General features: G+C 40.6%; 1 long non-coding RNA gene across 1 annotated transcript in view; it reads left to right on the forward strand.

Moving 5' to 3' along the window:
• The window catches only part of LOC138854160 (uncharacterized), a 502,510-nt gene that overhangs the window by 24,505 nt on the left and 454,287 nt on the right, over positions 1-23,718 (forward strand). The window lies entirely within an intron of this gene.

A 23,718-nucleotide genomic window follows, 5' to 3' on the forward strand; every position in this document is an offset into this window, starting at 1 on the left:
ACTTCTGAGTCAGTTCTTTATCACTTATCACCTTAGCAGGTACCATGGTTAAATTAGTGTTCTCTTATGGTGCCTGTGGCATGGCTGACTCGTCAGTCATTGTAGGTAGGTCCTGTGCACCTAACTCATCTCCAGCTTCCAGTGAGGTCACATGTGTGGTGTCCGTCTGACTGTTGTAGATGTGTGTATTGGGAAGAGTGACATGCTCATCTCCGTATTCAGGTGTAAGCACAGGTATGAGTAGTGGCAGATTAGTAGTTCCACGTGTGCTAGCAGGGATGGCTAGCTCCTCCACAACAGGTGTGTAATGGCATTCTTGTATTACCAGAATCCTTTGCAGGGAGGTTGGGCTCTAACACACTTTGCAGAGGTGGAGTCTCAGGTCTGGCTGTGGTAGACTGGATGGCATCATCCTTAGTTGAAATTAAAGGACTGCTATCAGGTTTACGTCGAAGGTTGTTTGGGTTCCGACTGCAGTCCTTATGGTAAACTGTAACCCCAGCTTCTTTACAGTTAATACACTTAAATTTTTGGTTGTCAGGGCCTACTGTGCATTCTCTAGTGGGATGTTTCCCAGCACACTTACCACACCAAGAATGTAGTATTCCACAGTCCACGGCAACATGACCATAGTGCTGGCATTTGTAATACCTACGTTGAGGAGGTAGGTACACATCATTGGGTAGGAAACGTAGGCCAGACACCCAGATATTTCGAGGGAGGGGCACAGGACCTACCCAACTGACAGTAATTTGGGATCTTCCTTTAAGTCTTTTAGGTTTGATGATATGCTCACTTTCGAGTCAGATGCGATGGGTCCATGTAGAGAGGGTATCCAAAGATTATGATACTGACCCATTTTTTAAAGTGGTGAGTGTCTGATGGAGGGCAGATCAGCTTAATATCTCCTTAAGTTTATTAAGTAGGTCTTTGATCGCACAACCATGTGTCTGTTCCACAGACACATAGTTGTGCGAGTTATTTCTTAATTGGATTCTTGTCTTAGGATGATTCTTTACTGCTTCCATTAGCCATGCACACTTAGCAGGCAGCAGGGTGTTGTCAGGGAAGTTCAGCTTAACACATTCTTCCTTTGAAGAAAGGCTTCTTGCAAACTATGTGCACCAAGGACGTTTAGTTTCACATTGCCTACGTCGGCGTTCTAGTCCTCTCTCACTTTTCCTCCTTTGTTTACTTTTAAAGGTTTGGAAGCTATCATTTCCATCACCTGCAGAAATATGTTCCTCTATTACACTTGAAAGAAAATGAATATCCATTAGGACTCTTTATTTGATACAGTAGACCAGAGCATCCTACTCCACAAACTTGATCATTATGGCATAAGAGGTCATGCACTTGCATATTTCAAATTTTACCTTACTATCCGGTAGCAATACGGTTCTGTTAAAGACACAACCTCATCAATAAGACCACTGGGTACTGGAGTACCACAAATTCAAATTCAAAGTTTATTCTCTATAAGGATTACAATGTTGAATTTACAGAATTTGGTTATTGTGTGGTTTACATGTAGTTAAACAATGATTACAGAGTGTACCACTAGAACGCCTAGCATGGCTAGGCATTTCGGGCAGACATAGTTTAATTCTTTATTTTAAAATATTACAAATTATGAGGTAAGTTGGTATTATGGCTAAGTGACTAAATACTAGTTTGTGAGTTTAGCAATGTGAATGCTTTTGTTTTGGCACAGTACATAGTTTCAGTATTGGAGTATCATAGGATTCATTATTTTAAGATTGAGATTAATATTTCTGTTTATGGTCAAATGGGTGAGTGTAAGTGTGAACCACCAGGTGGTATTCGTGTAGTTAGTTGATGGGGTGTATCAGGTAGTTTTGAAGGTGATGAATGTGTCTGCAGTTCTAGAGTTCTCAGGTAGGGTGTTCCAGATTTTAGGGCCTTTAACATACATTGAATTTTTGTAAAGGTTTAGTCGGACACGGGGAATGTCGTAGAGATGTTTGTGTCTGGTGTTATGCCTGTGGGTTCTGTCACAACTATCAAGAAAGCGTTTTAGGTCAAGGTTGATATTGGAGTTTAAAGTCCTGTAGATGTAGATTGCACAATAATAAGTGTGGATGTACTGAACAGGGAGTAAGTTTAGATCTATGAAGAGTGGGGGGGGGGGTTGCCAGGGATGGGATTTAGTGATTATTCTTACTGCAGCTTTTTGTTGGGTTATTATTGGCTTTAGGTGTGTTGCTGCAGTTGATCCCCAAGCACAAATAGCATAGGTGAGGTATGGATAAATAAGTGAGTGGTATAGTGTGAGAAGGGCATTTTGCGGCACGTAGTATCGTATCTTGGAGAGGATCCCAACCGTTTTGGATACTTTTTTGGTTATGTGTTGGATATGGGTGCTGAAATTCAGGTTGTTGTCAAGGTATAGGCCTAGGAATTTGCCCTCATTATGTCTGGTAATTAGAGTGTTGTCGATCTTAATGTTAATTTGTGCATCTCCTGCTCTGCTACCAAACATAATATAGTAGGTTTTGTCAGTGTTAAGCGTAAGTTTATTGGCTGTCATCCAAGTCGATATTTTGATCAGCTCCTCGTTAACAATGGTGTTGAGGGTGGCAAGATTAGGGTGAGAGATGACATAAGTCGTGTCGTCAGCAAAGAGAATGGGTTTCAGGTGTTGGGATACGTATAGAATATCATTGATGTATATGAGGAAGAGCAGGGGACCAAAGACACTTCCCTGCGGAACTCCAGTATCAAGTGGCCGTGTTGTTGATGCTGTGTCTTTAATGGTGACATACTGATACCTATTAGTAAGGTAAGATTTGAAATAAGCAAGCACATGGCCTCTTATACCGTAATGGTCAAGTTTGTGGATTAGGATGTCGTGGTCTACTGTGTCAAAAGCTTTTCTTAGGTCAATAAAAATTCCTAGTGGATATTCCTTATTTTCCAATGCTGTGTAAAGCAGATCTAGCATTTTTATGATTGCATCATTAGTGTTTTTATTTTTTCTGAATCCAAATTGGCAGAGGTTGAGTATGTTTTGTGCCGTTATAAATGAATACAGTCTCCTGTGCATGAGTTTCTCAAAGATTTTGGATAGCAGTGGTAAGTTTGATATTGGCCTATAGTTGTTTAAGTCTGTAGCGTCACCACCTTTATGTATTGGTGTAACCCTTGCCATCTTGAGTAGTTTCGGGAAGGGGCTAGTTTCTAGTGACTTGTTAAAAAGTAATGAAATAGCATGCGAAAGGACATGGGGCGCTCGCTTGTACAGTAATGGTGGGACATGAGACAGATTCCCTGAGTTATTTTTAAGTGACTTAAGAGACCATACAAGCATGTTAAGAGACCATACAATAAGTGTCAGGGGCCCGAGACTGTTCAACTACCTCCCAGCATACATAAGGGGGATTACCAACAGACCCCTGGCAGTCTTCAAGCTGGCACTGGACAAGCACCTAAAGTCGGTTCCTGACCAGCCGGGCTGTGGCTCATACGTTGGTTTGCGTGCAGCCAGCAGCAACAGCCTGGTTGATCAGGCTCTGATCCACCAGGAGGCCTGGTCACAGACCGGGCCGCAGGGGCGTTGACCCCCGGAACTCTCTCCAGGTAAACTCCAGGTAATCTCGGTGACTTCCGAGGGCTCAGTTGGTGCAAGATAGAAGGAATTTGGGAAATTCCCATCTAGGTAGTCCCCGGCATGGGCATTGGTATGTGGGATTTTATTGGCGAGATTAGATCCTATGGTTGAGAAGAAGTCGTTTATCTTGTTAGCTGTGTCAGTGGGATGTAGTGGTGTTTCATTAGGTTTAGTTAGGACAATATTCTTGGTTTTTTTCAGTTTGTGGGTCCCTAGAATCTGAGAGAGTGTTTGTGTATTAAGCCCTGTCTATATTGCTTTTCATATTGGTGTTTCTTGTCAATGGATTTCAGAATGGTGCTGGTTAGCCATGGGCAACCAAGCCGTTTGTTTGTGATCTGTTTCGTTTTGTAGGACAATGTTTGTTGTATAGTCTAAGTAATTTGTTAAGAAAAATGTCTGTCCAGTCATCAATACCATTGGCTTTGGAGAATTCTGTAGGCCAGTCAACAGTCTCTAGGTCAGCTGTGAACTTCCTTATTGAGGCCTCGTCATGGAGTCTAATTGAGACTGTTGTATTCAAGTGGTGGTTTACTAATGTTTGTCAGGAGGAAGGTAGGGTAGTGGTCTGTAGTGCTATCTGTGATTATCCCTGATTTAAGGGGGGTTAGTATATTGGTCCATATGTGGTCTATTATGGTTGCACTTGTCTCAGTGAGCCTGGTTGGTTTAGTTATTGTTGGTATGAGAAGTGTGTTGTTCATATTGTTGATGAAATCAGTTACAGGCTGATCATCTAGTAAGCCAAGGTTGATGTTGAAGTCTCCAGCTAAGAGAAGGTGGTGCTTATTCATTTGTCTGTTTGTTATTAGTGACTTTAATTTCTCACTGAAATTTGGGATGCTTGTGTGAGGTATCCGGTAAATGGCACATTGTATCAATCGCATCTGCTAGAAAAATGACAGGATGGATAATGAGAACCTTCAAAACTAGGGAGGCCAAGCCCATGATGACACTCTTCAGGTCACTTGTTCTATCTAGGCTGGAATATTGCTGCACCTTTCAAGGCAGGTGAAATTGCTGACCTAGAAAATGTACAGAGAACCTTCACGGCACGCATAACGGAGATAAAACACCTCAATTACTGGGAGCGCTTGAGGTTCCTAAACCTGTATTCCCTGGAACGCAGGCGGGAGAGATACATGATTATATACACCTGGAAAATCCTAGAGGGACTAGTACCGAACTTGCACACGAAAATCACTCGCTACGAAAGCAAAAGACTTGGCAGACGATGCACCATCCCCCCAGTGAAATGCAGGGGTGTCACTAGCACGTTAAGAGACCATACAATAAGTGTCAGGGGCTCGAGACTGTTCAACTGCCTCCCAGCATACATAAGGGGGATTACCAACAGACCCCCGGCAGTCTTCAAGCTGGCACTGGACAAGCACCTAAAGTCGGTTCCTGACCAGCCGGGCTGTGGCTCGTACGTTGGTTTGCGTGCAGCCAGCAGCAACAGCCTGGTTGATCAGGCTCTGATCCACCAGGAGGCCTGGTCACAGACCGGGCCGCGGGGGCGTTGACCCCCGGAACTCTCTCTAGGTAAACTCCAGATTGTTATAGGTGTCTTATGGTTTTTTACAGTAAAATTAGCAAAAATGTATTCCCCATATTCATCACTAAAGCAAGTGGTGCTAATACAAGGTAATTGGTTAGAGTAATAGATTGCAATTCCACCCCCAACTTGGTTTGGTCTGCAGTTGTGAATTGATGTGTATCCTGGTAGAGGGTAGATATCTATTGTGTCCTGCTTAAGCCAGGTCTCAGTAAGAATAATGCAGGAGAAGGGTGTCTTTAGTGATTCAAGGAGTGCCAGGAGGTCATCATAGTGTTTGCTTAAGGACCTGATGTTGTAGTTAAGTACTGATAGACTTTTAGCATTGTTTAGGATAGTGCTCGCTTGTGATGCTGTGTAATAAAGGCAGTTACTTTCCAATAGGTTTTGATTGGGTGTCAGATTATGGAGGTTTAGATCAGGGTCAACGTGATCAATCATCTTCTAGGTTTAAACTATGGTTATTTATATCCTGAGTTGTGTGTTGGGTTCTAGTACTACTGATATCTGTAGTGGTGGGAAGTTTGGACAAGTATATAGCTAGAGTATTTTGGTCATATAGAGTATAGTCATTACTACACATAATGAAGTTGATGTTGTCTATGTGTTGTGCTGGAATGAACTAAAGTACAACTAGGTATAAACTAGTAATATAAAAATACAAATTAAAAATAGAACAAGACTCTCACTTGTAATTGCACTAAGGTCTAGTATAATGACTTTTGTGGAGTCTATGTTTTGAGCTAGAATGAGCTATAGTACAACTAGGTTTAATCTAATAATATAAAAATACAAATTAAAAATAGCACCAGTCTCTCACTAGTAACTGCACTATGGTCTAATATAATGAATTTGGTATTGACTATGTATTGAGCTACAATGAGCTATTTATTTATTTATTTATTTATTTATTTATTTATTTATAATTTGAGCACACTTACAGAGGTACAATTTAATCTAATAATATAAAAAAGGCACAAGACTCAATTGTAATTGCACTAAGGTCTTATATAAGTTGTTTACAAGAATTAGAGTATAACTAGATTTAAATTGACAGGATAAAATACACAAGTTAAGGTAGCAAAAGAATAATAAAAAAAAATGATAAAAATAAAAATGGCAATGACTTGGTTATAATATGCTAGTAAGATGGTAGACAGGATAATATAAAAGTTGTAGTTGACACAGGGAAGTGTCCTTGGTCCCTTGTTCTTTGCTGACAATACGACTTACGTCATCTCCCACCCTAATCTTGCCTCACTTAGCACTATTGTTAACGAAGAACTAGTAAAAATGTCAACCTGGATGACTGCTAATAAACTTAATATTGACAAAACCTTCTACATTTTGTTTGGGAGAAGAACAGGGGTTGCCTAGCTGAACATAACGATTGACAACACTCTTATTGCTAAACATAATGAGGGCAAATTCCTGGGCCTGCACTTTGACAGCAACCTGAAATTCATCACCCATATCCAACAAATAACAAAAAAAAAAAAAAAATAAAAGTATCCAAAAGAGTTGGGATCCTATCCACGATACGTTACTACGTACCGCAATCAGCCCTACTCATACTATAATATTCACTCATCTATTCCTACCTCACCTATGCTATTTGTGCCTGGGGATTAACAGCAGCAACTCGCCTAAAGCCAATAATAACCCAGCAGAAAGCCGCAGTAAGAATTAACATGTAATCCAATGCAAGACAACACACCCCCTCACCCACTCTTTAAAGACCTAAACCTACTCACCTTCGGTAAGTAGGTTTAGGGCTCGCTTCACACACGGAGGACCCAGGTTCGATTCCTGGCGGGGTGGAAACATTTCGACGTATTTCCTTACACCTGTTGTCCTGTTCACCTAGCAGCAAATAGGTACCTGGGTGTTAGTCGACTGGTGTGGGTCGCAGCCTGGGGGACAAAATTGAGGACCCCAAATAAATACTGAATAACTGAACCTTATAAATTGTATATCTTAAATGTTTCTCACAATTATATCACATAAATGTTAAACCTAAGACCCAATCTAACTTTGTTATTTTTTAAATACACTACCTAACAGAATACTCCATTCTACTGAATGTACAGCAATGCATGCAACCATATGACCTGTCTTTGTAATACTCATTTGTGCTTTATTGTTATCTGTTTTCAGTAATGTTTTATCACTGATTACATCATTGCTTAGTTAATTTTAAGCCAGCCCGTAATGCTATGCATACAAGTGGCTTTGGCATGCTGCTCTTACCTGTATTTTTTTGTACCTCTGTATGTATGTTCAAATTATAAAATAAATAATAAATAAATAAACATTCCTCGATGACGCACTGGCTTTCTTGGGTTATCCTGGGTGGCTAACCCTCTGGGGTTAAAAATCCGAAGAGAATCTTATCTTAATCTTATCTTATCATTCAGCTCGCACACTGAAGTCGGGGTGGGGGGGGGGTTAGATCCCCGGTACGAGTGGAAACATAGTAAGTGTTTCCTTAAGACACCTGCCATCCATGTTATTAACCTGTCAGTAAAATAGGTACCTGGGTGTTAGTTAACTAGTGTAGGTTGCATCCTGGGACAAAACTTACCTAATTTGCCCAAAATACTTCTAACAACAAGGGGCTTTTTATATAGTAGTATGTCATTGATGTGACTTAGCTATGTGTGTATCCTGAGACAAATTTTACCTAAGTTGCCCCTCAAGGAAGGTTCCTTGATGCTGGTGAGAGGCTCAAGATCTAGGGAATTGGATCTGTTCTCCAGTTCCTTGAATTAAACCTGAATACCTTCCACATACCCCCTCAGGCGCTGTATAATCCTCCGGGTTTAGCGTTTCCCCCTCAATTATAATAATACCCAATTTGACCGAAATGCTCATAACAACAAGGGGCTTTTTATATAGTAGTATGTCATTGATGTCAGCTATGTATGTATCCTGGGACAAAACTGACCTAATTTGCCCGAAATGCTCTGCATAACAAAGGGCTTTCTTTATACATGTACAGTAGTAGTATGTCATTGATGTCAGCTAGGCCTGTATACCTTGTACTACAATATGCAAATATCGCAAACCAAGCGATATAGATGCAAAACAACTGTTTTGCACCTTATACTATAAGTTTACAGTAGGTGCCTGAACAAGCTTGAACAAAATTGATGACAAAGATGACAAAACATTGGGAGAGTCAAGGCAAAGTCATTAATGACAAATAGAGTTATACTCCCCTTAAGGGAGATTCCTTGATGCTGGTGAGGGGCTCTTGATCTAGGGAATTGGATGTGCTCCAGTTCCCTGAATTAAACCTAAATGCCTTATGCCTATTTCCCCTCTCCACACAGAGGCACTGTATAATCCCTATGGGTTTATTGCTCCCCCATAATAATAATGAGTTGTTCTAAGAACAGCCTTGAGATACACCTTCAACCTGGCCATGATAGAAAAAGCTATTATTTATCCAGACACCGAAGTACCTCTCTGATAAGTAAACTAAGGAGAAGTAGGAAATTGCTTTGAAAACCCATGGAATGGTCTTGGGCTGTTTTAACGTTCTTTTCAAGTTCGAAAAAGACTTCAGTACCTGTCCCTGACATGGGTGTGTGCCCTGTACATCTTAAAACACAGAATGTTGGTTAATGAAAAAAACACAACTTATGGGCTTTGGATAAATATATCCATTTACTTCAGAATATATTAGAACTAACACACAATACAGGAACATTAGTTGAGTGGGTAGGAATAATCTATATGGATGGGAATAGCATTTCATTATATTTTTTTTTTCGAAAACATGTTAATAGATAATGTTTATTCTTGTACAAAAATATGTTTTTAATAAATGTGGATTTGACTATTAGATTATGCCTCATTACCGTATCTTAATTAACATCTAAAGTCATCACAAGCACATATGAAATAATGTCTACACATAGGACATCAAAAGGAAAGAATTTCATTATCGAATCTGGAAAAATATAGTTGGGTCAAATTAATTTTGTCTTAATAAGCCTAAAACATGTACTGCAATATGCTTACTGGCCCTTGCTGGTCAGATCTTGGTATCTGGTCTTCTCTCATTCAGCACTGTCAGGTTCACTTTACATGAAAAAGAAAAAAAAATGAATGCTTTAAGTTATTCCTTTATTAAGGTAAGTTTGGGGACTGAGTCAGTGGCAAATATTTACTAGTCTACAGCCATACCTACCAGGCCAAATTTTGTACAAAAGATCTCTGTTAGAAGTCTACCTGGTGCTCAGCACACATTTATATAAGGACCCCAAAAGAAGTAATAGACATTAGTTTGATGGATGTAAAGATATAATGTGCAGAATAAGCTTTTATTGGGATTTTGTTCAAGGGTGTGTTTTATCAAGTCATAATCATGAAAAGTGTAGTAAGAACAATAAGGAATCCTTTGTCAGTTACTGATGATGCTATAAGCAGAGCATTGAAGTCTGCCTACCACTTTATTACTTAGGTTTGAACTGTTCAATTCTGGACCAGGTGTTTCCCATGTTCGATGATGTGTGCCAAGGTTTTTGCTAGGCTAAAGGAACATAGTGTATGTTGTGCCAATGAGTGCTGATTCCAGGCACTGTCATCATGATCTGTCCTATTCTTCAGTAACAAATTTAGTATCTTTCCATGCCATAAGGTGCACAGTCTTGTCCCAATGAATGATGCATGCCTTTTTAGTGTTTCGAGTCATACAAGCATTCTGGTGTTCTCAAATTTTGGTATCTCAGCTCTGTGATGTTTCTTCTACATACGTATTGTTTCTCACAGCTAGTACCTGAAATGGTGTATACAGCAGCACTATTGCTAATTGGTTCTATATGTCCAGGTCTGCTAATGCTAATGTATAATAATATAATATCTTTATTTCTACAAGTACATGTACAAGGTATACAGGCCTAGCTGACATCAATGACATACTACTATACAGAAAGGTGCTTGTCGTATGGAACATTACGGGTAAATTAGGTTAGTTTTGTCCCAGGATGTGACCCACACCAGCTGACTAACACCCAGGTACCCATTTTAATGATGGGGAACATAGACAACCAGTGTAAAGAATTATGCCCATAGTTTCTACCCTTTCTTTTTGATAAAATGTTGAGTTTCTATTGTCTAATTTTTGGAAGAGGAATATAACACTATGAGCAGCAACTTTTCTGCACTAAAATTTGTCACAATTCATCAAAGATTGCAAAAAGGAAGCCCAGAAATCCCATCCCTTACAACAGAGAACAGTTCAGACAAGCACTTTATTTTTCCAACAGTTAATAGTGCAGATCTATTAACCAAGGCACTGAAGAGAAGTGGCACTAACTTAACAGATGCCATGTGAAAAGTCATTCATGGCATTACTAGACCTAGACACAAAAAAATATAGCAGCAGTGCTTGTGTGGTCACAGTGCCCCGTGGCCTGGTGGTTAAAGTTCTCGCTTCACATGGCAAAGAGTCTGGCTTCGATTCCCAGCAAGGGTAGAAACACTGGGCGTGTTCTTTACATTGCTTCTCTATGTTCACCCATCAGTAAAATGGGTACATGGGAGTAAGTCAACTAGTGTGGGTCACATCCTGGGACAAAACTGACCTAATTTGCCCGAAATGCTCTGCATAACAAGTGGCTTTCTGTATAGTAGTATGTCATTGATGTCAACTAGGTCTGTATACCTTGTACATGTACTTATATTAAAAATAGATATTATTATTATTGTTATTATACACCATTCCAAGTGCAGGTTGCAGTGAACAATACATAGGGGAAATATCACAGATCATAGGCATTAAATTTTGGAAACACCAGTATGAATGTAAGACTCATAATAGTAGACATCATTCATCGGAAAAAACATGCACACCTTACAGCATGGCAGAATACCATATTTATTATTAAAGAAGGGGACATCCCAATGACAGTGCCAAGAATTGGTGATTATTAGCACATCAGATAATAAAAGCTTATTCTGTATATTGTGCCTTCATACCCATAATTGATTTGATGGTGCATCCATCAAGCTTATATGGTGTATGGATCTTCAGAAATACTTTTCAGAATCACCATGGCATGGAGTGATCAGACCTCAAATACTTGGAGCAACTTTACTGCCAAGCATTTTATGAAATTTACACTAACTTGGATGCAAATTGTTGTATTCAATTCAAATCGACCTTTAGACAAATTAAAGTCTGGAACTGATGTAATTAGGTTTAATCTACAATTTGCTTCTATAGAATTATCAGAATTAAACAGTAGTTTCAAATTATCAAATCGTATATTATGATCACAATCATGTACATGATAGACACAGTACTACTGTATTATTTTCTGTTCTAATATCCATTTTTCTGCTCATACAGAGATTTAATTAACCATTAATCTTCATTTTACCTAAATTCTCACTATAAATATTCACCACTACTGACTCACGAAATCGTAATGACACGATTGCAAACAAACCATACCCCGGCCGGGATTGAACCCGCAGTCAGAGAGTCTCAAAACTCCAGCCCGTCGCGTTAGCCACTAGACCAACTAGCCACAATAAGATTCGTCCAACTAGGTACAGTGGACCCCCGGTTAACGATTTTAATCCGTGCAAGAGGGCTCATCGTTATGCGAAATAATCGTTATGCGAATGAATTTTCCCCATAAGAAATAATGGAAATAAAATTAATCCGTGCAAGACGCCCAAAAGTATGAAAAAAAATTTTTTTTACCACATGAAATGTTAATTTTAATACACACAAACTGAGAAAGGCATGCACAATTACATGACACTTACTTTTATTGAAGATCTGGTGATGATTGATGGGATGGGAGGAGGGGAGAGCATTATCTTCTTACTGTTTAGAAGGGGAATCCCCTTCCATTAGGACTTGAGGTAGCAAGTCCTTTTCTGGGGTTACTTCCCTTCTTCTTTTAATGCCACTAGGACCAGCTTGAGAGTCACTGGACCTCTGTCGCACAACAAATCTGTCCATAGAGCTCTGTACCTCCCGTTCCTTCAAGACTTTCCTAAAATGGGCCATAACATTGTCATTGAAATAGTCACCAGCACGGCTTGCAACAGCTGTGTCAGGGTGATTTTCATCTATAAAGGTTTGCAGTTCAACCCACTGTGCACACATTTCCTTAATCTTTGAAGTAGGCACAATGGATTCCACAACTGGCATAGGCTTCTCAGGGTTAGCCCCAAACCCTTCAAAATCTTTCTTAATTTCCATACTAATTCTCACCCTTTTTACCACAGGGTTGGCACTAGAAGCTTTCTTGGGGCCCATGGTCACTTATTTTCCAGAAACAGCACCGAAAACACTGTAATAATACGAAATATTCCGAGTGTATGCTTGGATGTTACCGCGGAGGCTGGCTGGTAAACAATGGGACGGCCGGCACATGTGAGGGCACATTGGACGCGTCTCGGACGAAAATCGGTAAGCGGGTTTTTAATCGGTATGCGCGGCAAAAATTTTGCGATAAAAGTAATCGGTATGCGGAAAAATCGCTATGTGATGCCATCGTTATGCGGGGGTCCACTGTATATTTCTACACCATAGGAAGGTTAGCGCAGGCACCACTGTGACCACAAATGCAAGTTTTTACAGACGAATCTCCAGCTAGCGTGGCCGTGACGAACTCTAGCTCAAGTCCCTTCACTGCCGTCAACATGACTCACGAAATCGTAATGACACGATTTGCAATCGTGTCATTACGATTTCGTGAGTCATGTTGATGGCAGTGAAGGGACTTGAGCTAGAGTTCGTCATGGCCACGCTAGCTGGAGATTCGTCTGTAAAAACTTGCATTTGTGGTCACAGTGGTGCCTGTGCTAACCTTCCTATGGTGTAGAAATATACCTAGTTGGACGAATCTTATTGTGGCTAGCTGGTCTAGTGGCTAACGCGACAGGCTGGAGTTTTGAGACTCTCTGACCGCGGGTTCAATCCCGGCCGGGGTATGGTTTGGTTTAAATATTCACCGTTTGCATGGCTCATCGTTGCACCAGGAACTTGCTCATCTTAATTTTTTCTGGTAAAAATGTGTACAAAGAAATGTCGTGTTCAGAAGTCTGCATCTTGTGAAAGATTTGGCTGTTTTTGAACAATTTTGTGATTGATAACCTATTGATCGTAGGTGATAAGAAAAAAGGTTCTACCAACAGTGATTCTAAAAAAATCCTACCATGCCTATGGTATTGGAAGCAAGAGCTAAAATAAAATTTAATGATGGTGAAATATGATTTTTTTTGTATCTGCCTAAAGTTTATCATTATTATTAAAATCAAATAATAAAGCTCTAAACTGGCCTGAAGTTTAATTTGTCTCCAAAGGTTATAGCATAATCTAATATGTTTCTGATGCTTATAAGCTTTGCTTTAGAAAATAAATTTAGTAATTATGTATTCATTTTTATTTGTAGGTTCAGGAATGTAACCTTTGACATTCCTTCACATTGTCCTATAGCTCGATTACTAGTGCACTCAGTTCACACGTTGAGGTCCATGGTTCGATCCTCAGTACAGGTGGAAACATTAGGACTTGTCTCCTTAAGACACCTGCTGTCCCTGTTCACCTATCAGTAAGATATGTATCTGGGTGCTAGTTGACTGGTGTGGGTCACATCCTGGGGACAAAATTTACCTAATTTGTCCGAAATGCTCTGAATATACAGTGGTACCTTGACTTATGAGTTTAATTCGTTATGTGACCAAGGTCGTAACTCAATTTGCTCATATATCAAATCAATTTTCCTCATTGAAATTATCTGAAATGCCATTAATCCATTCCAGCCCCCAAAAAACCACTCCAATTTTTTTGTTATGGGCTTTTAAATAAGAAAAATGTATTTAAAAATAAGAAATATTGTATACTCCACCCACCACCTTCACTACTACACCCACCACCATCTCTACTACACCCACCACCATCTCTACTACACCCACCACCATCTCTACTACACCCACCACCTTCACCATTCCACCCACCACCATCTCTACTCCACCCACCACCTTCACTACTCCACTCACCACCTTCACTACTCCACCCACCACCTTCACTACTCCACCCACCACCTTCACTACTCCACCCACCACCTTCACTACTCCACCCACCACCTTCACTACTCCACCCACCACCATCTCTGCTACACCCACCATCCTCACTACTCCACCCACCACCATATCTGCTTCGCCCACTATTATCACTACTCCATCCACCACCATCACTACTATGCCCACCACCATGACTATTCCACCCATCAATTACTACTCCACCCACCACTATCAGTACTCCACTCACCACCATCACTACTCCACCCACCACCATGACTACTACACCCACCACTGTCAGTACTCCACCCACCTTAATGTTTCTGGAAAATCTCTTGAGTGTTGAAACGGAAGTTACCTCTTCCCCAGATTTATACAAGAGTCAAACAAGGGACAAGGTGCCTCACTACAATCTGGGCTTAGTGTAGGAGTATTATCCTTCCAGTTATGTCTTGGAAGAGCATGTGGGATGGGATGAAGTACCCGACATTCCTTTGGGTACCGAGTTGGATTTGACTTCAGATACAGCTCCAACTAGTGGCAGCGTATCTGAAGCTTGCTTGTAATTCGGATTTTGGCTTACAACTCAAAGCAAAAAATTGACCTAGCGACAGCTCGTAACTCGGAAAACTCGTAAGTTGGGGCACTCGTAAGTCAAGGTACTACTGTATAGTAGTTTGTCATTGATGTTAGCTAGGCCTGTATACCTTGTACATGTACTTGTTGAAATAAAGATTATTATTATTATTTTTTTCAATGAACCAGCTGTATCCCACCTAGGCAGTACACCTATGGGAAACCGAGTTGTTTTGTGAAATTTCACTTGATAAGTTCTCTTGAGCATAACTTCATATTAGCAAGAACTTCATTTATTATGCTATTTTTTTCCTGTCTGCTAGCAAAAGAGAAAATAGTACACCCTTTTACCAATGTTATCCTTGTTTACTTTTCAGTCATATTGATAGAGATGTATTTTGTCCCTTGCAAGCATTGTCCAAAACATTATTTGTAGGAGTAATGGGTCAAATTTAAATAAATATGTGCACGAACATCAACAGTGGGTAGAACAGACACAGAGTACTGCAGGACTGGATTCAAACCTGGGCATCTAGTATAGAAATGACTGGATTGTGGTAGACAGAGCATCCACCATATATAAAAAGAATTCCCTTGTAACTCGGATATTCTGTTAATGTAGTTTATATCTCATACTGTTCCCTCTCTAAACATACCGAAGTTTCACAAAACCAGAAATACAACTGCCAAACAACACTGTGGGAATCAAATCCAGGCCTTTTTTCATGAGTCTTTTACTCTATTAAACATGTCATGAAAAAATACAGTGGAACCTCTGCTTACAAGTTTAATCCGTTCCGTGACCTTGCTTGTATGCTGAGTCAGTTTTCCTCATTTAAATTAACTGAAATGCCATTAATCTGTTCCAGCAGAATTCCTGCTCTCAGGAGGCAGGAATATGAAGCTAATATCAACTCTACAGCTTATTTATCTATCACAATTCATCTAATATGACATAATAAACAATGTAAATAACTTAGAAATTTGATATATATATACTCTAGAATGAATAAAATATGTCATTATGTGACAAGGGGTGGCAGCCATTCTCTACCTCAAGCGGCCGCCTTGTTATGGGTCAGCGGGGGAAACCTCCCGCCATTCCCTGACAATCCCAACACCACCATCCCAGCTTACGTGGTCATTCCACTTCTCTCCTACAAGCTAGCTGTGTTTGTGTATTGTTTTTTGATCTTTTAATTACCATATCTTGTATCTGCCAAGCAATCATGACACCCAGTAGGCATACCAGTGTTGCTGAATGACTTGCTAACTTGACTGAATCACTGACTTGACTAACTTACTGACTTGACTGACTGACTGAATGACTTGACTGACTGAATGACTTGACTGACTGAATGACTTTAAAGTTAGACTTTTTCACTGAAGAGGACCCTGAAAAGGTGTCTAGAGCAGCTGATGCCTTACCATCAGTTGTATAATGTACTGCAGGGTAAAATGGAACAGAAATCCATTACAAAATTTATGCACACCAGTACAACCATCGACTTCAGTATCAGAACCTCTGCCATCCACCTCAGCCCAGTAGGGCCACAGCATGACTTTCCACTCTCTTGACAATCATCGACAAACACCAGCACCCACAATTTAAGATAAGAAATACTATTATTTCTGTTGCAGTTATAGTCTTAAGCAGTAAAAACAACATAATACATCACCTGGAGAGAGTTCCGGGGGTCAACGCCCCCGCGGTCCGGTCTGTGACCAGGCCTCATGGTGGATCAGAGCCTGATCACCCAGGCTGTTACTGCTGGCTGCACACAATCCAACATACGAGCCACAGTCCAGCTGGTCAAGTACAGACTTTAGGTGCTTGTCCAGTGCCTGCTTGAAGACAGCTAGGGGTCTATTGGTAATCCCCCCTATGTATGCTGGGAGGCAGTTGAACAGTCTCGGGCCCCTGACACTTATTGTATTGCCTCTTAACGTGCTAGTGACACCCCTGCTTTTCATTGGGGGATGTTGCATCGTCTGCCGAGTCTTTTGCTTTCATTGGGTGTGATTTTCGTGTGCAAGTTCGGTACTAGTCCCTCTAGGATTTTCCAGGTGTATATAATAATGTATCTCTCCTGCCTGCGTTCCAGGGAGTACGGGTTCAGGAACTTCAAGCACTCCGAGTAATTGAGGTGTTTTATCTCTGTTATGCGTGCCGTGAAAGTTCTCTGTACATTTCCTAGGTCAGCAATTTCACCTGCCTTGAAAGGTGCTGTTAGTGTGCAGCAATATTCCAGCCTAGATAGAACAAGCGACCTGAAGAGTGTCATCATGGGCTTGGCATCCCTAGTTTTGAAGGTTCTCATTATCCATCCTGTCATTTTTCTAGCAGATGCCTTACCATCAGTTGTATAATGTACTGCAGGGTAAAATGGAACAGAAATCCATTACAAAATTTATGCACACTCCAGTACAACCATCGACTTCAGTATCAGAACCTCTGCCATCCACCTCAGCCCAGTAGGGCCACAGCATGACTTTCCACTCTCTTGACAATCATCGACAAACACCAGCACCCACAATTTAAGATAAGAAATACTATTATTTCTGTTGCAGTTACGTATAGTCTTAAGCAGTAAAAACAACATAATACATCACCTGGAGAGAGTTCCGGGGGTCAACGCCCCCGCGGTCCGGTCTGTGACCAGGCCTCATGGTGGATCAGAGCCTGATCACCCGGGCTGTTACTGCTGGCTGCACACAATCCAACATACGAGCCACAGTCCAGCTGGTCAAGTACAGACTTTAGGTGCTTGTCCAGTGCCTGCTTGAAGACAGCTAGGGGTCTATTGGTAATATCCCCTATGTATGCTGGGAGGCAGTTGAACAGTCTCGGGCCCCTGACACTTATTGTATTGCCTCTTAACGTGCTAGTGACACCCCTGCTTTTCATTGGGGGATGTTGCATCGTCTGCTGAGTCTTTTGCTTTCGTTGGGAGTGATTTTCGTGTGCAAGTTCGGTACTAGTCCCTCTAGGATTTTCCAGGTGTATATAATAATGTATCTCTCCCGCCTGCGTTCCAGGGAGTACAGGTTCAGGAACTTCAAGCACTCAGAGTAATTGAGGTGTTTTATCTCTGTTATGCGTGCAGTGAAAGTTCTCTGTACATTTTCTAGGTCAGCAATTTCACCTGCCTTGAAAGGTGCTGTTAGTGTGCAGCAATATTCCAGCCTAGATAGAACAAGCGACCTGAAGAGTGTCATCATGGGCTTGGCATCCCTAGTTTTGAAGGTTCTCATTATCCATCCTGTCATTTTTCTAGCAGATGCCACTGATACACTGTTAAGATAAGAGATAAGATAAGATTTCGTTCGGATTTTTAACCCCGGAGGGTTAGCCACCCAGGATAACCCAAGAAAGTCAGTGCGTCATCGAGGACTGTCTAACTTATTTCCATTGGGGTCCTTAATCTTGTCCCCCAGGATGCGACCCACACCAGTCGACTAACACCCAGGTACCTATTTGCTGCTAGGTGAACAGGACAACAGGTGTAAGGAAACGTGTCGAAATGTTGCCACCCGCCGGGAATCGAGCCCGGGCCCTCCGAGTGTGAAGCGGGAGCTTTAGCCACCAGGCCACCAGTCCTTGAAGGCGAGATCCTCCAACATGATCACTCCCAGGTCTTTGATGTTGGTTTTTTGCTCTGTTTTGTGACAATGAACTACAATTATATATTTACTTTTACTTTCATAAGATCTGGAGATCTAAAAAAAAGTCGCTTGAGGGGGAAGCTCGCATCCAGAAACAAAACATCGACAGCGACTGCTCATATCCTGAAAAACTTGTATGGTGGGGCACTCGTAATTCGAGGTTCCACTGTATACAGTGGACCCTCAGTTAACGATGCCATCAGATAGCGATAAAATTGGGTACTGATACGTTTTTGCATCAAAATATTGGCTCGGCTAACAATAAACTCAGTTAAGGACATTCGTCCAGAACGTGTTCGCGCGGCCTGAGCCGCATGGGTCGCCCGGCCACTCCATGTACAGCCAGTGTGCCATTGTTTACAAGGAAAATCTTAAAGACATGCCAGAAACAGCTCTCTAGACAGATTTTTGGTGTGACAGGGGTCCAGTGACTCAAGCTGGTCCTAGTGGCATTGAAAAAAAAAGAAGGGAGGTAACCCCAGTAAAGGACTTGCTACCTAAAGTCCTTATGGAATGGGCTTCCAAACAATAATACACTTCCATCCTCTCCCCTCCCGTTTCATCACTAAGTCTTCAATAAAGGTAAGTGTCATTTTATGAATTATTAATGTATTTATTCTGCATGTCTCATTGATTTCTGTGTAGAAAAATGTATATTTCATGTGAAAAATTTTTTTTTTTTTAATACTTTTGGGCGTCTGGAACAGATTAATTAGATTTCCATTATTTCTTATGGGGAAAATTAATTCAGATAACGATAAAATTGGTTAAGGACAAGCTCTCTGGAACGGATTAATATCATTAACTGAGGGTCCACTGTATATTGCAACTACGTATTTTAGATGTACAGTAGCGTATATAAAACAATCTGTGATTAGCACAACTAGGCACTCCACACTATGCTTTACATAATACCTCTGATTCAGATATTTTGGTGCCCTTCCAGACCCCATGCTACCCTCTATCTATACTCATTAAAATACATATCACCAAACCGTACCATGAACGTAGCACTCCCATTGAGAACCATGTGATTTGAATCTGGGCCTCTAGCTTGAAAGTCACTCACTTTACCAAAGACAATGTAGCTATAGATAATTACTCCACTGTATATTCAAGTATGTACAGTGGACCCTCAGTTATCGGCTGTTCTGGATATTGGCCAGTTCGGATTTCGGCCGCTTTTTTGGCCGAAATTCTATACCAGTTTTTGGCCGTCATTTTGGAGATCAGCCGTATAGGATGTGTAATAATAATCACTCATGGGCACATTAAATGTCTTATTTTAGGTTAATATAGACATTTTCATTAATCCATCTATGATATTTTCTTCAAAATTATATAAGAAACACGTTACACAGCATACAGCATATAAACACAGCGCATAAACATGCAATGTTTATATGCTATCGAGTTTACCTGGAGAGAGTTCTGGGGGTCAATGCCCCCGCAGCCCGGTCTGTGACCAGGCCTCCTAGTGGATCAGAGCCTGATCAACCAGGCTGTTACTGCTGGCTGCACGCAAACCAACGTACGAGCCACAGCCTGGCTGGTCAGGTACTGACTTTAGGTGCTTGTCCAGTGCCAGCTTGAAGACTGCCAGCAAATCAAGGAGGGTGGAGGGTAAACATTATATTTTCTCTGATTCAGTGTTAGAGAAAACTGTGACTCTGGCGTCTGGTCCAGTCACCGCCCTTCATAAGCGTTTGTTTACAATTCTTGGCATGAATTATTCATTACTTCTCCCATTGTTTATGATGATATCTAAAGGTAGTTGTTAGAAACGATTAAACTCAGTGAACGTGGTATGTCAATGTAATATGTCTGTGTAGTGTAATAATATGGCTGTGTAGTGTAGCCCAGAGGGGCTACATAGTATGTGTACCTACATCTACCAGCTACCTACACTGAATTCCTACAAATAAATACTACTCACCTGTCGCCCTACATTAAGACTACAGATATTTTAAGGTAAGTAATAAATGTACTGTGGCAGTATAGGGCTTTGATACCTAAAGTCCTTATGGAGGGGGATTCCCAATTCCCTCTCCCCTCCTCGCCTTCAATACGCCAACAAGAGTCTTCAATAATGGTATGTTTATTTAACATTAAAATTTGTGCTTTTTATTTATTTCTCATTGTTTTGTGTATGTAAAACTCTAGTTATTCTCTATAAAATGTATTTTTTATTAATACTTTTGGGTGTCTAAAATGGATTAATTGGATTTACGTTATTTCTTATGGGAAATATTATTTCGGTTTTCAGCCTTTTCGGATTTAGGCCGACCTTCTGGAATGGATTACAGCCGATAACCGAGTTTCCACTGTACTGTATTTGAAATAACTAGATTTTGCTAGACACAAAAGGGAATGCTACTGCATGTTTTATACAACTCTCAGTAACTCAGGTGCTCTTGTAGCATTCTATATTCCATGCCAGTCTTTGTTTATAATAAAAAATTCACAATACAGTACTTTGCCATTAATTTAACAATCTGTCATAGAGCACTGTGAAATTTTAGTGGATCTAGACAGGAATATGGGAAAATGAGTGATACTAAAACACCTGAATGCCAGGGTACAGTAGTATATTGTGTGAGCATTTGATGTGGAGGTGGCTAGTTGTGCCTGCTGCAATCTGGTCATTTCATATAAAATACTGTATATAAAAATTGGCTGCATTGTTATCCTTAAAGAATAAGTCACAATATTATAGTTGAAGCAAAATACAAAAAGCTTGTTCTAAATGACAGATGATGTTTCAGTTCATCCTACAGCGACTTGACAGTCATCCAGGATGAACAAATTTGTACGCTTTTGAAATTTCTACATGTATTTACATCATGTTTGATAGCATCATAAACTTCCATGATAATGGACTAGGTTCAAGTCCAACAGTGCACATCATTACAGTTTATTCTTAACCCGTAAACGGTCCAAATGTATACATACGTTCACTACCCTAGTGCCCGAAATATTTTGAAAAATAAAAAAATATCTTTTTTGTATGGAAATAAAGAGCACATTTTTCTAAGTGTTATAGGCTAAAAAAAAATTAGGGTCAGTACTTACAGAGATATGAGGCGAGAAGTTGGTATTGGATGCTCATGTGATGGCATCATCGAGTCCTGCCGCTTACAGAAGTGTTGCCGATATACCTTTTTTTCTATTTTTCATATTATTTTATATAATTTTCATGTTCTGATAATTACAATTTATAGTAGTTCTTGTCATTTCATAACCAATCTTTGTTCTGATACTAGTATTAGGTACTGAAATTGTACTCAAATTGTCACAAACACACTGACAGGTGGACATTTACACCTGCCTTACCCATTTACTATTGTCTTGGAATATATCAAAGCATTTATAGGTCCCAGCAGTGTTTTGGATATGTGGAAGTATATATAATAATAATAATAAGATGAAGAAGAAAATAATAATAATAATAATATGTAATAATAAGTTCCCTTGAAGCATGTAAAACAAGCCTCAGTGCACCCCTGACAGTGAAGTGATAAGATGAGATAACATAAGATAAGAGTTGACATTTGATGAGCGTCGGCCCTCGCTTTGTTTACCTTTGTTTACGCTGGTACACAAACATGTCTCTGTCTGTCTATTTGTCTGTCTGTCAAGCTCCCTGTCTATCTGTCTAATATGAGTAAACATGATGACGCAGTCATGTTTACTCATACCTTCAAGCAGAGTATAGCACTTTGTCTGGATTTTTGGGGTTATCCTAGGTAATCTACACTATGTATACCTGTACAGTGGACCCCCGCATAACGATGGCATCGCATAGCGATTTTTCCGCATAACGATTACTTTTATCGCAAAATTTTTGCCGCGCATACCGATTAAAAACCCGCATACCGATTTTCGTCCGAGACGCGTCCAATGTGCCCTCAGCCAGCCTCACATGTGCCGCTCCGTCCCATTGTTTACCAGCCAGCCTCCGCGGTAACATCCAAGCATACACTCGGAATATTTCGTATTATTACAGTATTTTCGGTGCTGTTTCTGGAAAATAAGTGACCATGGGCCCCAAGAAAGCTTCTAGTGCCAACCCTGTGGTAAAAAGGGTGAGAATTAGTATGGAAATTAAGAAAGATTTTGAAGGGTTTGGGGCTAACCCTGAGAAGCCTATGCCAGTTGTGGAATCCATTGTGCCTACTTCAAAGATTAAGGAAATGTGTGCAGAGTGGGTTGAACTGCAAACCTTTATAGATGAAAATCACCCTGACACAGCTGTTGCAAGCCGTGCTTGTGACTATTTCAATGACAATGTTATGGCCCATTTTAGGAAAGTCTTGAAGGAACGGGAGGTACAGAGCTCTATGGACAGATTTGTTGTGCGACAGAGGTCCAGTGACTCTCAAGCTGGTCCTAGTGGCATTAAAAGAAGAAGGGAAGTAACCCCAGAAAAGGACTTGCTACCTCAAGTCCTAATGGAAGGGGATTCCCCTTCTAAACAGTAAGAAGATAATGCTCTCCCCTCCTCCCATCCCATCAATCATCACCAGATCTTCAATAAAAGTAAGTGTCATGTAATTGTGCATGCCTTTTTCAGTTTGTGTGTATTAAAATTAACATTTCATGTGGTAAAAAAAAAATTTTTTCATACTTTTGGGCGTCTTGCACGGATTAATTTTATTTCCATTATTTCTTATGGGGAAAATTCATTCGCATAACGATTATTTCGCATAACGATGAGCCCTCTTGCACGGATTAAAATCGTTAACCGGGGGTCCACTGTATTTATGTGTACCTGTGAGACAGATAGAAAGAGATAGACAGAGACAGAGCTACAAAGGCAGACAAAGAGACAGAGATAGATATAGACACAGACAAACAAACGGAGCCAGGCAGCCGGCCAGCCAGCCAATCAGCCAGCCAGCCTGCTGAACAAGTATTACGTTCCAGAATTGTTTGTCTTTACTGACAGCATAGGTTATAAGACATTCTGAAAGGGTGTTGCACAAATGTTGCACATGGGTAATTATTGAGGTTTTTTGAAATTTCCTCGACCACTTATGGCCACATCCACCTCAAAGCCATTAAACTCGGGGTCAACATCACTTTCCTCTTAAAATGGGAAAGTTAATACTATGTGAAATCAGTGAATCCCAGGTGTTTGCTGCGCTGTTTGCTCTAGCTGATGCTCATTTGAACTGGTGCTCCCACAAGGTACTAAGTGGTACCAGATTTTTTAATACAGTGCACACTGAGTGTT

Source organism: Cherax quadricarinatus, chromosome 51 (assembly GCF_038502225.1).
Source record: "Cherax quadricarinatus isolate ZL_2023a chromosome 51, ASM3850222v1, whole genome shotgun sequence".
Taxonomy (NCBI): domain Eukaryota; kingdom Metazoa; phylum Arthropoda; class Malacostraca; order Decapoda; family Parastacidae; genus Cherax; species Cherax quadricarinatus.